General features: G+C 30.1%; 13 non-coding genes across 13 annotated transcripts; all 13 read right to left on the bottom strand.

The window, feature by feature from the left end:
* Nucleotides 1–537: 537 nt before the first annotated feature.
* TRNAT-AGU (transfer RNA threonine (anticodon AGU)) lies at nt 538–611 on the bottom strand. Its single transcript has one exon. It is a non-coding gene; the product is annotated as a tRNA-Thr (tRNA).
* Nucleotides 612–2,357: 1,746 nt separating this feature from the next.
* On the bottom strand, nt 2,358–2,431 carry TRNAT-AGU (transfer RNA threonine (anticodon AGU)). Its single transcript has one exon. It is a non-coding gene; the product is annotated as a tRNA-Thr (tRNA).
* Nucleotides 2,432–3,269: 838 nt separating this feature from the next.
* On the bottom strand, nt 3,270–3,343 carry TRNAT-AGU (transfer RNA threonine (anticodon AGU)). The gene has a single exon. It is a non-coding gene; the product is annotated as a tRNA-Thr (tRNA).
* An 829-nt stretch (nt 3,344–4,172) lies between these two features.
* TRNAT-AGU (transfer RNA threonine (anticodon AGU)) lies at nt 4,173–4,246 on the bottom strand. The gene has a single exon. It is a non-coding gene; the product is annotated as a tRNA-Thr (tRNA).
* Nucleotides 4,247–5,088: 842 nt separating this feature from the next.
* On the bottom strand, nt 5,089–5,162 carry TRNAT-AGU (transfer RNA threonine (anticodon AGU)). The gene has a single exon. It is a non-coding gene; the product is annotated as a tRNA-Thr (tRNA).
* Nucleotides 5,163–5,992: 830 nt separating this feature from the next.
* Nucleotides 5,993–6,066, bottom strand: TRNAT-AGU (transfer RNA threonine (anticodon AGU)). Its single transcript has one exon. It is a non-coding gene; the product is annotated as a tRNA-Thr (tRNA).
* An 837-nt stretch (nt 6,067–6,903) lies between these two features.
* TRNAT-AGU (transfer RNA threonine (anticodon AGU)) lies at nt 6,904–6,977 on the bottom strand. Its single transcript has one exon. It is a non-coding gene; the product is annotated as a tRNA-Thr (tRNA).
* Nucleotides 6,978–7,806: 829 nt separating this feature from the next.
* Nucleotides 7,807–7,880, bottom strand: TRNAT-AGU (transfer RNA threonine (anticodon AGU)). The gene has a single exon. It is a non-coding gene; the product is annotated as a tRNA-Thr (tRNA).
* Nucleotides 7,881–8,722: 842 nt separating this feature from the next.
* On the bottom strand, nt 8,723–8,796 carry TRNAT-AGU (transfer RNA threonine (anticodon AGU)). Its single transcript has one exon. It is a non-coding gene; the product is annotated as a tRNA-Thr (tRNA).
* Nucleotides 8,797–9,625: 829 nt separating this feature from the next.
* On the bottom strand, nt 9,626–9,699 carry TRNAT-AGU (transfer RNA threonine (anticodon AGU)). Its single transcript has one exon. It is a non-coding gene; the product is annotated as a tRNA-Thr (tRNA).
* Nucleotides 9,700–10,541: 842 nt separating this feature from the next.
* On the bottom strand, nt 10,542–10,615 carry TRNAT-AGU (transfer RNA threonine (anticodon AGU)). The gene has a single exon. It is a non-coding gene; the product is annotated as a tRNA-Thr (tRNA).
* An 829-nt stretch (nt 10,616–11,444) lies between these two features.
* On the bottom strand, nt 11,445–11,518 carry TRNAT-AGU (transfer RNA threonine (anticodon AGU)). The gene has a single exon. It is a non-coding gene; the product is annotated as a tRNA-Thr (tRNA).
* A 1,746-nt stretch (nt 11,519–13,264) lies between these two features.
* On the bottom strand, nt 13,265–13,338 carry TRNAT-AGU (transfer RNA threonine (anticodon AGU)). The gene has a single exon. It is a non-coding gene; the product is annotated as a tRNA-Thr (tRNA).
* Between the last annotated feature and the right edge of the window lie 162 nt (nt 13,339–13,500).

The following is a 13,500-nucleotide window of genomic DNA, read 5'->3' as shown; positions in this document are numbered from 1 at the left end:
ACAGTTAAAAAGTAATCGTGAAATGAAAACATGAGATCTCAATGATAGAATTATTGTTAACATTTTATCTGGAAGCTTGCTCAATAAATGGAAAGATTTATTTCTGGAATTGCTTTCCTAACACAATATTGTTTATGTTAAGTAACAAATAATCCATTATTTTCTATTGCTCCCCAAACTCTGATGACTAAATTGTCTATCAATTTATCTTGAGAAACTCACATTGTTACTGACTTTTGTTTAAACATTTCCTCTGACTGGACACCATATTGTTCCTGGAGATTGCTCAGACATGATGATTGGCAATTTCTGGAATTCTTTTCTAGTTACCTTGGCATCAATTTACTTCTACAAAATAACTGATATTAAAAAAGGGGAATATTGCATTTTTTTGTGTTTTCTGATTTGGACTGTATCTAGAAATGTGGTACATATTACTGAACGTGTGAGAAAGGGTAAAGGCTGCTGAAGCATTCACATGTCTTTTTGTGATGAATTAACAACAAACTATGTTCTGAGTTGATGATAATAAATGAAAGGCGCTGCTGAGATTTGAACTCAGGATCTCCTGTTTACTAGACAGGCGCTTTAACCAACTAAGCCACAGCACCACATGATGCCCTAGAGCTTCACAAAGAAAAATGATATATCTAAAATATGCTATTTGGTAACAATTTTTGATATTCTTATAACTATTGCTTCATTAATTTTTCAAACCGGTGGAAATTTAGAGTATAAATAGAAAGTTGTGTTGTCTCTTTTCATTCATGATTTACAGGACCTTCATTCTTAAAATATCTTGTCAAAGTAATTTTCTAAAAAATTTTTTAGCACTTTTATTGATTTCTCTGTAAGTAATGCTACATGGGAATAAATGTCAATTAATTTTTGATATTCAGAAAACAAAAACATGTAGTAAAATTAAGAACTCTGTTTTAAAAAGTCAGAATTATGGTTAGCATTCTTTATTGATGCTTTTTCAAGAGAAGTTTAGCTTTTCATCAAGAAGTATTTTCCTAACACAATTTTAAGGATGTTATGAAAATAAATATGGGTTAAATGTCAATGATTCTCTAGCTATGATGACTAAACTGACTCTCAAATTACTGTACCTTGGGAAACTTACTTTTTTACAGACATTTTAACACTTTCTGTGTTATTCTCTTTTAAATGTACTCTAAATTAATTTTGCAGTTTACCCAATATGATGAAGGCTATTTTGTAAAAATTCATCTATTTACCTTAACATAGGCATATTTCTACAAATTAACTTATGTTGAAATAGGGTGAAGTTTTGTTGTTTGTCGTCTTCTGACATGGATGGCATCTTTAAACTTTTTTACATTGGTGAATAAATGTGCCAAAGTGAAAGCAGATAAAGGTTTTACACATCTTATTTTGTTATGCATCAACAAAAAACTACATACTGGTGTGATAAAAAGGTATCAAGCAAAGGTACTGCTGAGATATGAACGCAGGATCTCCTGTTTACTAGACAGGCACTTTAACCAACTAAGCCACAGCATCACTTGCACTGCCTTACATATAATGACAAATTATATGTCTAAAGTATAATATTTTTTATTATTTTTATATATTTTTTTGAAACTAGTATTTTATTAATTCTTTAAACAGTTGGAAACTTACAGTAAGTTATATAATGCTTTTTTCTCCTTTATTTTGTATATACAGGCCCTACATTCTTACAATATCTTGTTCAAGTCACTTGTTAATATGCTTTATTGTAATAGATATTATGCTGTTCTTATTAATGTAGTCATCCCTGGGAAATTAAAGTCAGTCTATTGTTGGTACTCATACAGTTAAAAAGTAATCGTGAAATGAAAACATGAGATCTCAATGATAGAATTATTGTTAACATTTTATCTGGAAGCTTGCTCAATAAATGGAAAGATTTATTTCTGGAATTGCTTTCCTAACACAATATTGTTTATGTTAAGTAACAAATAATCCATTATTTTCTATTGCTCCCCAAACTCTGATGACTAAATTGTCTATCAATTTATCTTGAGAAACTCACATTGTTACTGACTTTTGTTTAAACATTTCCTCTGACTGGACACCATATTGTTCCTGGAGATTGCTCAGACATGATGATTGGCAATTTCTAGAATTCTTTTCTAGTTACCTTGGCATCAATTTACTTCTACAAAATAACTGATATTAAAAAAGGGGAATATTGCATTTTTTTTGTGTTTTCTGATTTGGACTGTATCTAGAAATGTGGTACATATTACTGAACATGTGAGAAAGGGTAAAGGCTGCTGAAGCATTCACATGTCTTTTTGTGATGAATTATCAACAAACTATGTTCTGAGTTGATGAAAATAAATAAAAGACGCTGCTGAGATTTGAACTCAGGATCTCCTGTTTACTAGACAGGCGCTTTAACCAACTAAGCCACAGCACCACATGATGCCCTAGAGCTTCACAAAGAAAAATGATATATCTAAGATATGCTATTTGGTAACAATTTTTGATATTCTTATAACTATTGCTTCATCAATTTTTCAAACCAGTGGAAATTTAGAGTATAAATAGAAAGTTGTGTTCTCTCTTTTCATTCATGATTTACAGCACCTTCATTCTTAAAATATCTTGTCAAAGTAATTTTCTAATTTTTTTTTAGCACTTTTATTGATTTCTCTGTAAGTAATGCTACATGGGAATAAATGTCAATTAATTTTTGATATTCAGAAAACAAAAACATGTAGTAAAATTAAGAACTCTGTTTTAAAAAGTCAGAATTATGGTTAGCATTCTTTATTGATGCTTTTTCAAGAGAAGTTTAGCTTTTCATGAAGTATTTTCCCAACACAATTTTAAGGATGTTATGGAAATAAATATGGGTTAAATGTCAATGATTCTCTAGCTATGATGACTAAACTGATTCTCAAATTACTGTACCTTGGGAAACTTATTTTTTTACAGACATTTTAACACTTTCTGTGTTATTCTCTTTTTAATGTACTCTAAATTAATTTTGCAGTTTACCCAATATGATGAAGGCTATTTTGTAAAAATTCATCTATTTACCTTAACATAGGCATATTTCTACAAATTAACTTATGTTGAAATAGGGTGAAGTTTTGTTGTTTGTCGTCTTCTGACATGGATGGCATCTTTAAACTTTTTTACATTGGTGACCAAATGTGCCAAAGTGAAAGCAGATGAAGGTTTTACACATCTTATTTTGTTATCCATCAACAAAAAACTACATACTGGTGTGATAAAAAGGTATCAAGCAAAGGTACTGCTGAGATATGAACTCAGGATCTCCTGTTTACTAGACAGGCACTTTAACCAACTAAGCCACAGCACCACTTGCACTGCATTACATATAATGACAAATTATATGTCTAAAGTATAATATTTTTTATTATTTTTATATATTTTTTTGAAACTAGTATTTTATTAACTCTTTAAACAGTTGGAAACTTACAGTAAGTTAGATAATGCTTTTTTCTCCTTTATTTTGTATATACAGGCCCTACATTCTTACAATGTTTGTTCACGTCACTTGTTAATATGCTTTATTGTAATAGATATTATGGTGTTCTTATTAATGTAGTCATCCCTGGGAAATTAAAGTCAGTCTATTGTTGGTACTCATACAGTTAAAAAGTAATCGTGAAATGAAAACATGAGATCTCAATGATAGAATTATTGTTAACATTTTATCTGGAAGCTTGCTCAATAAATGGAAAGATTTATTTCTGGAATTGCTTTCCTAACACAATATTGTTTATGTTAAGTAACAAATAATCCATTATTTTCTATTGCTCCCCAAACTCTGATGACTAAATTGTCTATCAATTTATCTTGAGAAACTCACATTGTTACTGACTTTTGTTTAAACATTTCCTCTGACTGGACACCACTATTGTTCCTGGAGATTGCTCAGACATGATGATTGGCAATTTCTGGAATTCTTTTCTAGTTACCTTGGCATCAATTTACTTCTACAAAATAACTGATATTAAAAAAGGGGAATATTGCATTTTTTTGTGTTTTCTGATTTGGACTGTATCTAGAAATGTGGTACATATTACTGAACATGTGAGAAAGGGTAAAGGCTGCTGAAGCATTCACATGTCTTTTTGTGATGAATTATCAACAAACTATGTTCTGAGTTGATGAAAATAAATGAAAGGCGCTGCTGAGATTTGAACTCAGGATCTCCTGTTTACTAGACAGGCGCTTTAACCAACTAAGCCACAGCACCACATGATTCCCTAGAGCTTCACAAAGAAAAATAATATATCTAAGATATGCTATTTGGTAACAATTTTTGATATTCTTATAACTATTGCTTCATCAATTTTTCAAACCAGTGGAAATTTAGAGTATAAATAGAAAGTTGTGTTCTCTCTTTTCATTCATGATTTACTGGACCTTCATTCTTAAAATATCTTGTCAAAGTAATTTTCTAATATTTTTTTAAGCACTTTTATTGATTTCTCTGTAAGTAATGCTACATGGGAATAAATGTCAATTAATTTTTGATATTCAGAAAACAAAAACATGTAGTAAAATTAAGAACTCTGTTTTAAAAAGTCAGAATTATGGTTAGCATTCTTTATTGATGCTTTTTCAAGAGAAGTTTAGCTTTTCATCAAGAAGTATTTTCCTAACACAATTTTAAGGATGTTATGGAAATAAATATGGGTTAAATGTCAATGATTCTCTAGGTATGATGACTAAACTGACTCTCAAATTACTGTACCTTGGGAAACTTACTTTTTTACAGACATTTTAACACTTTCTGTGTTATTCTCTTTTAAATGTACTCTAAATTAATTTTGCAGTTTACCCAATATGATGAAGGCTATTTTGTAAAAATTCATCTATTTACCTTAACATAGGCATATTTCTACAAATTAACTTATGTTGAAATAGGATGAAGTTTTGTTGTTTGTCGTCTTCTGACATGGATGGCATCTTTAAACTTTTTTACATTGGTGACCAAATGTGCCAAAGTGAAAGCAGATAAAGGTTTTACACATCTTATTTTGTTATGCATCAACAAAAAACTACATACTGGTGTGATAAAAAGGTATCAAGCAAAGGTACTGCTGAGATATGAACTCAGGATCTCCTGTTTACTAGACAGGCACTTTAACCAACTAAGCCACAGCACCACTTGCACTGCCTTACATATAATGACAAATTATATGTCTAAAGTATAATATTTTTTATTATTTTTATATATTTTTTTGAAACTAGTATTTTATTAATTCTTTAAACAGTTGGAAACTTACAGTAAGTTATATAATGCTTTTTTCTCCTTTATTTTGTATATACAGGCCCTACATTCTTACAATATCTTGTTCAAGTCACTTGTTAATATGCTTTATTGTAATAGATATTATGGTGTTCTTATTAATGTAGTCATCCCTGGGAAATTAAAGTCAGTCTATTGTTGGTACTCATACAGTTAAAAAGTAATCGTGAAATGAAAACATGAGATCTCAATGATAGAATTATTGTTAACATTTTATCTGGAAGCTTGCTCAATAAATGGAAAGATTTATTTCTGCAATTGATTTCCTAACACAATATTGTTTATGTTAAGTAACAAATAATCCATTATTTTCTATTGCTCCCCAAACTCTGATGACTAAATTGTCTATCAATTTATCTTGAGAAACTCACATTGTTACTGACTTTTGTTTAAACATTTCCTCTGACTGGACACCATATTGTTCCTGGAGATTGCTCAGACATGATAATTGGCAATTTCTGGAATTCTTTTCTAGTTACCTTGGCATCAATTTACTTCTACAAAATAACTGATATTAAAAAAGGGGAATATTGCATTTTTTTTGTGTTTTCTGATTTGGACTGTATCTAGAAATGTGGTACATATTACTGAACATGTGAGAAAGGGTAAAGGCTGCTGAAGCATTCACATGTCTTTTTGTGATGAATTATCAACAAACTATGTTCTGAGTTGATGAATATAAATAAAAGGCGCTGCTGAGATTTGAACTCAGGATCTCCTGTTTACTAGACAGGCGCTTTAACCAACTAAGCCACAGCACCACATGATGCCCTAGAGCTTCACAAAGAAAAATGATATATCTAGGATATGCTATTTGGTAACAATTTTTGATATTCTTATAACTATTGCTTCATCAATTTTTCAAACCAGTGGAAATTTAGAGTATAAATAGAAAGTTGTGTTCTCTCTTTTCATTCATGATTTACAGCACCTTCATTCTTAAAATATCTTGTCAAAGTAATTTTCTAATTTTTTTTAGCACTTTTATTGATTTCTCTGTAAGTAATGCTACATGGGAATAAATGTCAATTAATTTTTGATATTCAGAAAACAAAAACATGTAGTAAAATTAAGAACTCTGTTTTAAAAAGTCAGAATTATGGTTAGCATTCTTTATTGATGCTTTTTCAAGAGAAGTTTAGCTTTTCATGAAGTATTTTCCCAACACAATTTTAAGGATGTTATGGAAATAAATATGGGTTAAATGTCAATGATTCTCTAGCTATGATGACTAAACTGATTCTCAAATTACTGTACCTTGGGAAACTTATTTTTTTACAGACATTTTAACACTTTCTGTGTTATTCTCTTTTTAATGTACTCTAAATTAATTTTGCAGTTTACCCAATATGATGAAGGCTATTTTGTAAAAATTCATCTATTTACCTTAACATAGGCATATTTCTACAAATTAACTTATGTTGAAATAGGGTGAAGTTTTGTTGTTTGTCGTCTTCTGACATGGATGGCATCTTTAAACTTTTTTACATTGGTGACCAAATGTGCCAAAGTGAAAGCAGATGAAGGTTTTACACATCTTATTTTGTTATCCATCAACAAAAAACTACATACTGGTGTGATAAAAAGGTATCAAGCAAAGGTACTGCTGAGATATGAACTCAGGATCTCCTGTTTACTAGACAGGCACTTTAACCAACTAAGCCACAGCACCACTTGCACTACATTACATATAATGACAAATTATATGTCTAAAGTATAATATTTTTTATTATTTTTATATATTTTTTTGAAACTAGTATTTTATTAACTCTTTAAACAGTTGGAAACTTACAGTAAGTTAGATAATGCTTTTTTCTCCTTTATTTTGTATATACAGGCCCTACATTCTTACAATGTTTGTTCACGTCACTTGTTAATATGCTTTATTGTAATAGATATTATGGTGTTCTTATTAATGTAGTCATCCCTGGGAAATTAAAGTCAGTCTATTGTTGGTACTCATACAGTTAAAAAGTAATCGTGAAATGAAAACATGAGATCTCAATGATAGAATTATTGTTAACATTTTATCTGGAAGCTTGCTCAATAAATGGAAAGATTTATTTCTGGAATTGCTTTCCTAACACAATATTGTTTATGTTAAGTAACAAATAATCCATTATTTTCTATTGCTCCCCAAACTCTGATGACTAAATTGTCTATCAATTTATCTTGAGAAACTCACATTGTTACTGACTTTTGTTTAAACATTTCCTCTGACTGGACACCACTATTGTTCCTGGAGATTGCTCAGACATGATGATTGGCAATTTCTGGAATTCTTTTCTAGTTACCTTGGCATCAATTTACTTCTACAAAATAACTGATATTAAAAAAGGGGAATATTGCATTTTTTTGTGTTTTCTGATTTGGACTGTATCTAGAAATGTGGTACATATTACTGAACATGTGAGAAAGGGTAAAGGCTGCTGAAGCATTCACATGTCTTTTTGTGATGAATTATCAACAAACTATGTTCTGAGTTGATGAAAATAAATGAAAGGCGCTGCTGAGATTTGAACTCAGGATCTCCTGTTTACTAGACAGGCGCTTTAACCAACTAAGCCACAGCACCACATGATTCCCTAGAGCTTCACAAAGAAAAATAATATATCTAAGATATGCTATTTGGTAACAATTTTTGATATTCTTATAACTATTGCTTCATCAATTTTTCAAACCAGTGGAAATTTAGAGTATAAATAGAAAGTTGTGTTCTCTCTTTTCATTCATGATTTACTGGACCTTCATTCTTAAAATATCTTGTCAAAGTAATTTTCTAATATTTTTTTAAGCACTTTTATTGATTTCTCTGTAAGTAATGCTACATGGGAATAAATGTCAATTAATTTTTGATATTCAGAAAACAAAAACATGTAGTAAAATTAAGAACTCTGTTTTAAAAAGTCAGAATTATGGTTAGCATTCTTTATTGATGCTTTTTCAAGAGAAGTTTAGCTTTTCATCAAGAAGTATTTTCCTAACACAATTTTAAGGATGTTATGGAAATAAATATGGGTTAAATGTCAATGATTCTCTAGGTATGATGACTAAACTGACTCTCAAATTACTGTACCTTGGGAAACTTACTTTTTTACAGACATTTTAACACTTTCTGTGTTATTCTCTTTTAAATGTACTCTAAATTAATTTTGCAGTTTACCCAATATGATGAAGGCTATTTTGTAAAAATTCATCTATTTACCTTAACATAGGCATATTTCTACAAATTAACTTATGTTGAAATAGGATGAAGTTTTGTTGTTTGTCGTCTTCTGACATGGATGGCATCTTTAAACTTTTTTACATTGGTGACCAAATGTGCCAAAGTGAAAGCAGATAAAGGTTTTACACATCTTATTTTGTTATGCATCAACAAAAAACTACATACTGGTGTGATAAAAAGGTATCAAGCAAAGGTACTGCTGAGATATGAACTCAGGATCTCCTGTTTACTAGACAGGCACTTTAACCAACTAAGCCACAGCACCACTTGCACTGCCTTACATATAATGACAAATTATATGTCTAAAGTATAATATTTTTTATTATTTTTATATATTTTTTTGAAACTAGTATTTTATTAACTCTTTAAACAGTTGGAAACTTACAGTAAGTTAGATAATGCTTTTTTCTCCTTTATTTTGTATATACAGGCCCTACATTCTTACAATGTTTGTTCACGTCACTTGTTAATATGCTTTATTGTAATAGATATTATGGTGTTCTTATTAATGTAGTCATCCCTGGGAAATTAAAGTCAGTCTATTGTTGGTACTCATACAGTTAAAAAGTAATCGTGAAATGAAAACATGAGATCTCAATGATAGAATTATTGTTAACATTTTATCTGGAAGCTTGCTCAATAAATGGAAAGATTTATTTCTGGAATTGCTTTCCTAACACAATATTGTTTATGTTAAGTAACAAATAATCCATTATTTTCTATTGCTCCCCAAACTCTGATGACTAAATTGTCTATCAATTTATCTTGAGAAACTCACATTGTTACTGACTTTTGTTTAAACATTTCCTCTGACTGGACACCACTATTGTTCCTGGAGATTGCTCAGACATGATGATTGGCAATTTCTGGAATTCTTTTCTAGTTACCTTGGCATCAATTTACTTCTACAAAATAACTGATATTAAAAAAGGGGAATATTGCATTTTTTTGTGTTTTCTGATTTGGACTGTATCTAGAAATGTGGTACATATTACTGAACATGTGAGAAAGGGTAAAGGCTGCTGAAGCATTCACATGTCTTTTTGTGATGAATTATCAACAAACTATGTTCTGAGTTGATGAAAATAAATGAAAGGCGCTGCTGAGATTTGAACTCAGGATCTCCTGTTTACTAGACAGGCGCTTTAACCAACTAAGCCACAGCACCACATGATTCCCTAGAGCTTCACAAAGAAAAATAATATATCTAAGATATGCTATTTGGTAACAATTTTTGATATTCTTATAACTATTGCTTCATCAATTTTTCAAACCAGTGGAAATTTAGAGTATAAATAGAAAGTTGTGTTCTCTCTTTTCATTCATGATTTACTGGACCTTCATTCTTAAAATATCTTGTCAAAGTAATTTTCTAATATTTTTTTAAGCACTTTTATTGATTTCTCTGTAAGTAATGCTACATGGGAATAAATGTCAATTAATTTTTGATATTCAGAAAACAAAAACATGTAGTAAAATTAAGAACTCTGTTTTAAAAAGTCAGAATTATGGTTAGCATTCTTTATTGATGCTTTTTCAAGAGAAGTTTAGCTTTTCATCAAGAAGTATTTTCCTAACACAATTTTAAGGATGTTATGGAAATAAATATGGGTTAAATGTCAATGATTCTCTAGGTATGATGACTAAACTGACTCTCAAATTACTGTACCTTGGGAAACTTACTTTTTTACAGACATTTTAACACTTTCTGTGTTATTCTCTTTTAAATGTACTCTAAATTAATTTTGCAGTTTACCCAATATGATGAAGGCTATTTTGTAAAAATTCATCTATTTACCTTAACATAGGCATATTTCTACAAATTAACTTATGTTGAAATAGGATGAAGTTTTGTTGTTTGTCGTCTTCTGACATGGATGGCATCTTTAAACTTTTTTACATTGGTGACCAAATGTGCCAAAGTGAAAGCAGATAAAGGTTTTACACATCTTATTTTGTTATGCATCAACAAAAAACTACATACTGGTGTGATAAAAAGGTATCAAGCAAAGGTACTGCTGAGATATGAACTCAGGATCTCCTGTTTACTAGACAGGCACTTTAACCAACTAAGCCACAGCACCACTTGCACTGCCTTACATATAATGACAAATTATATGTCTAAAGTATAATATTTTTTATTATTTTTATATATTTTTTTGAAACTAGTATTTTATTAACTCTTTAAACAGTTGGAAACTTACAGTAAGTTAGATAATGCTTTTTTCTCCTTTATTTTGTATATACAGGCCCTACATTCTTACAATGTTTGTTCACGTCACTTGTTAATATGCTTTATTGTAATAGATATTATGGTGTTCTTATTAATGTAGTCATCCCTGGGAAATTAAAGTCAGTCTATTGTTGGTACTCATACAGTTAAAAAGTAATCGTGAAATGAAAACATGAGATCTCAATGATAGAATTATTGTTAACATTTTATCTGGAAGCTTGCTCAATAAATGGAAAGATTTATTTCTGGAATTGCTTTCCTAACACAATATTGTTTATGTTAAGTAACAAATAATCCATTATTTTCTATTGCTCCCCAAACTCTGATGACTAAATTGTCTATCAATTTATCTTGAGAAACTCACATTGTTACTGACTTTTGTTTAAACATTTCCTCTGACTGGACACCACTATTGTTCCTGGAGATTGCTCAGACATGATGATTGGCAATTTCTGGAATTCTTTTCTAGTTACCTTGGCATCAATTTACTTCTACAAAATAACTGATATTAAAAAAGGGGAATATTGCATTTTTTTGTGTTTTCTGATTTGGACTGTATCTAGAAATGTGGTACATATTACTGAACATGTGAGAAAGGGTAAAGGCTGCTGAAGCATTCACATGTCTTTTTGTGATGAATTATCAACAAACTATGTTCTGAGTTGATGATAATAAATGAAAGGCGCTGCTGAGATTTGAACTCAGGATCTCCTGTTTACTAGACAGGCGCTTTAACCAACTAAGCCACAGCACCACATGATGCCCTAGAGCTTCACAAAGAAAAATGATATATCTAAAATATGCTATTTGGTAACAATTTTTGATATTCTTATAACTATTGCTTCATTAATTTTTCAAACCGGTGGAAATTTAGAGTATAAATAGAAAGTTGTGTTGTCTCTTTTCATTCATGATTTACAGGACCTTCATTCTTAAAATATCTTGTCAAAGTAATTTTCTAAAAATTTTTTTAGCACTTTTATTGATTTCTCTGTAAGTAATGCTACATGGGAATAAATGTCAATTAATTTTTGATATTCAGAAAACAAAAACATGTAGTAAAATTAAGAACTCTGTTTTAAAAAGTCAGAATTATGGTTAGCATTCTTTATTGATGCTTTTTCAAGAGAAGTTTAGCTTTTCATCAAGAAGTATTTTCCTAACACAATTTTAAGGATGTTATGAAAATAAATATGGGTTAAATGTCAATGATTCTCTAGCTATGATGACTAAACTGACTCTCAAATTACTGTACCTTGGGAAACTTACTTTTTTACAGACATTTTAACACTTTCTGTGTTATTCTCTTTTAAATGTACTCTAAATTAATTTTGCAGTTTACCCAATATGATGAAGGCTATTTTGTAAAAATTCATCTATTTACCTTAACATAGGCATATTTCTACAAATTAACTTATGTTGAAATAGGGTGAAGTTTTGTTGTTTGTCGTCTTCTGACATGGATGGCATCTTTAAACTTTTTTACATTGGTGAATAAATGTGCCAAAGTGAAAGCAGATAAAGGTTTTACACATCTTATTTTGTTATGCATCAACAAAAAACTACATACTGGTGTGATAAAAAGGTATCAAGCAAAGGTACTGCTGAGATATGAATGCAGGATCTCCTGTTTACTAGACAGGCACTTTAACCAACTAAGCCACAGCATCACTTGCACTGCCTTACATATAATGACAAATTATATGTCTAAAGTATAATATTTTTTATTATTTTTATATATTTTTTTGAAACTAGTATTTTATTAATTCTTTAAACAGTTGGAAACTTACAGTAAGTTATATAATGCTTTTTTCTCCTTTATTTTGTATATACAGGCCCTACATTCTTACAATATCTTGTTCAAGTCACTTGTTAATATGCTTTATTGTAATAGATATTATGCTGTTCTTATTAATGTAGTCATCCCTGGGAAATTAAAGTCAGTCTATTGTTGGTACTCATACAGTTAAAAAGTAATCGTGAAATGAAAACATGAGATCTCAATGATAGAATTATTGTTAACATTTTATCTGGAAGCTTGCTCAATAAATGGAAAGATTTATTTCTGGAATTGCTTTCCTAACACAATATTGTTTATGTTAAGTAACAAATAATCCATTATTTTCTATTGCTCCCCAAACTCTGATGACTAAATTGTCTATCAATTTATCTTGAGAAACTCACATTGTTACTGACTTTTGTTTAAACATTTCCTCTGACTGGACACCATATTGTTCCTGGAGATTGCTCAGACATGATGATTGGCAATTTCTAGAATTCTTTTCTAGTTACCTTGGCATCAATTTACTTCTACAAAATAACTGATATTAAAAAAGGGGAATATTGCATTTTTTTTGTGTTTTCTGATTTGGACTGTATCTAGAAATGTGGTACATATTACTGAACATGTGAGAAAGGGTAAAGGCTGCTGAAGCATTCACATGTCTTTTTGTGATGAATTATCAACAAACTATGTTCTGAGTTGATGAAAATAAATAAAAGACGCTGCTGAGATTTGAACTCAGGATCTCCTGTTTACTAGACAGGCGCTTTAACCAACTAAGCCACAGCACCACATGATGCCCTAGAGCTTCACAAAGAAAAATGATATATCTAAGATATGCTATTTGGTAACAATTTTTGATATTCTTATAACTATTGCTTCATCAATTTTTCAAACCAGTGGAAATTTAGAGTATAAATAGAAAGTTGTGTTCTCTCTTTTCATTCATGATT

The sequence above is a fragment of the Pseudophryne corroboree genome, chromosome 11, assembly GCF_028390025.1.
Source record: "Pseudophryne corroboree isolate aPseCor3 chromosome 11, aPseCor3.hap2, whole genome shotgun sequence".
In the NCBI taxonomy this organism is placed as follows: Eukaryota; Metazoa; Chordata; class Amphibia; order Anura; family Myobatrachidae; genus Pseudophryne; species Pseudophryne corroboree.
This window is presented reverse-complemented; position numbering and strand designations above follow the sequence as displayed.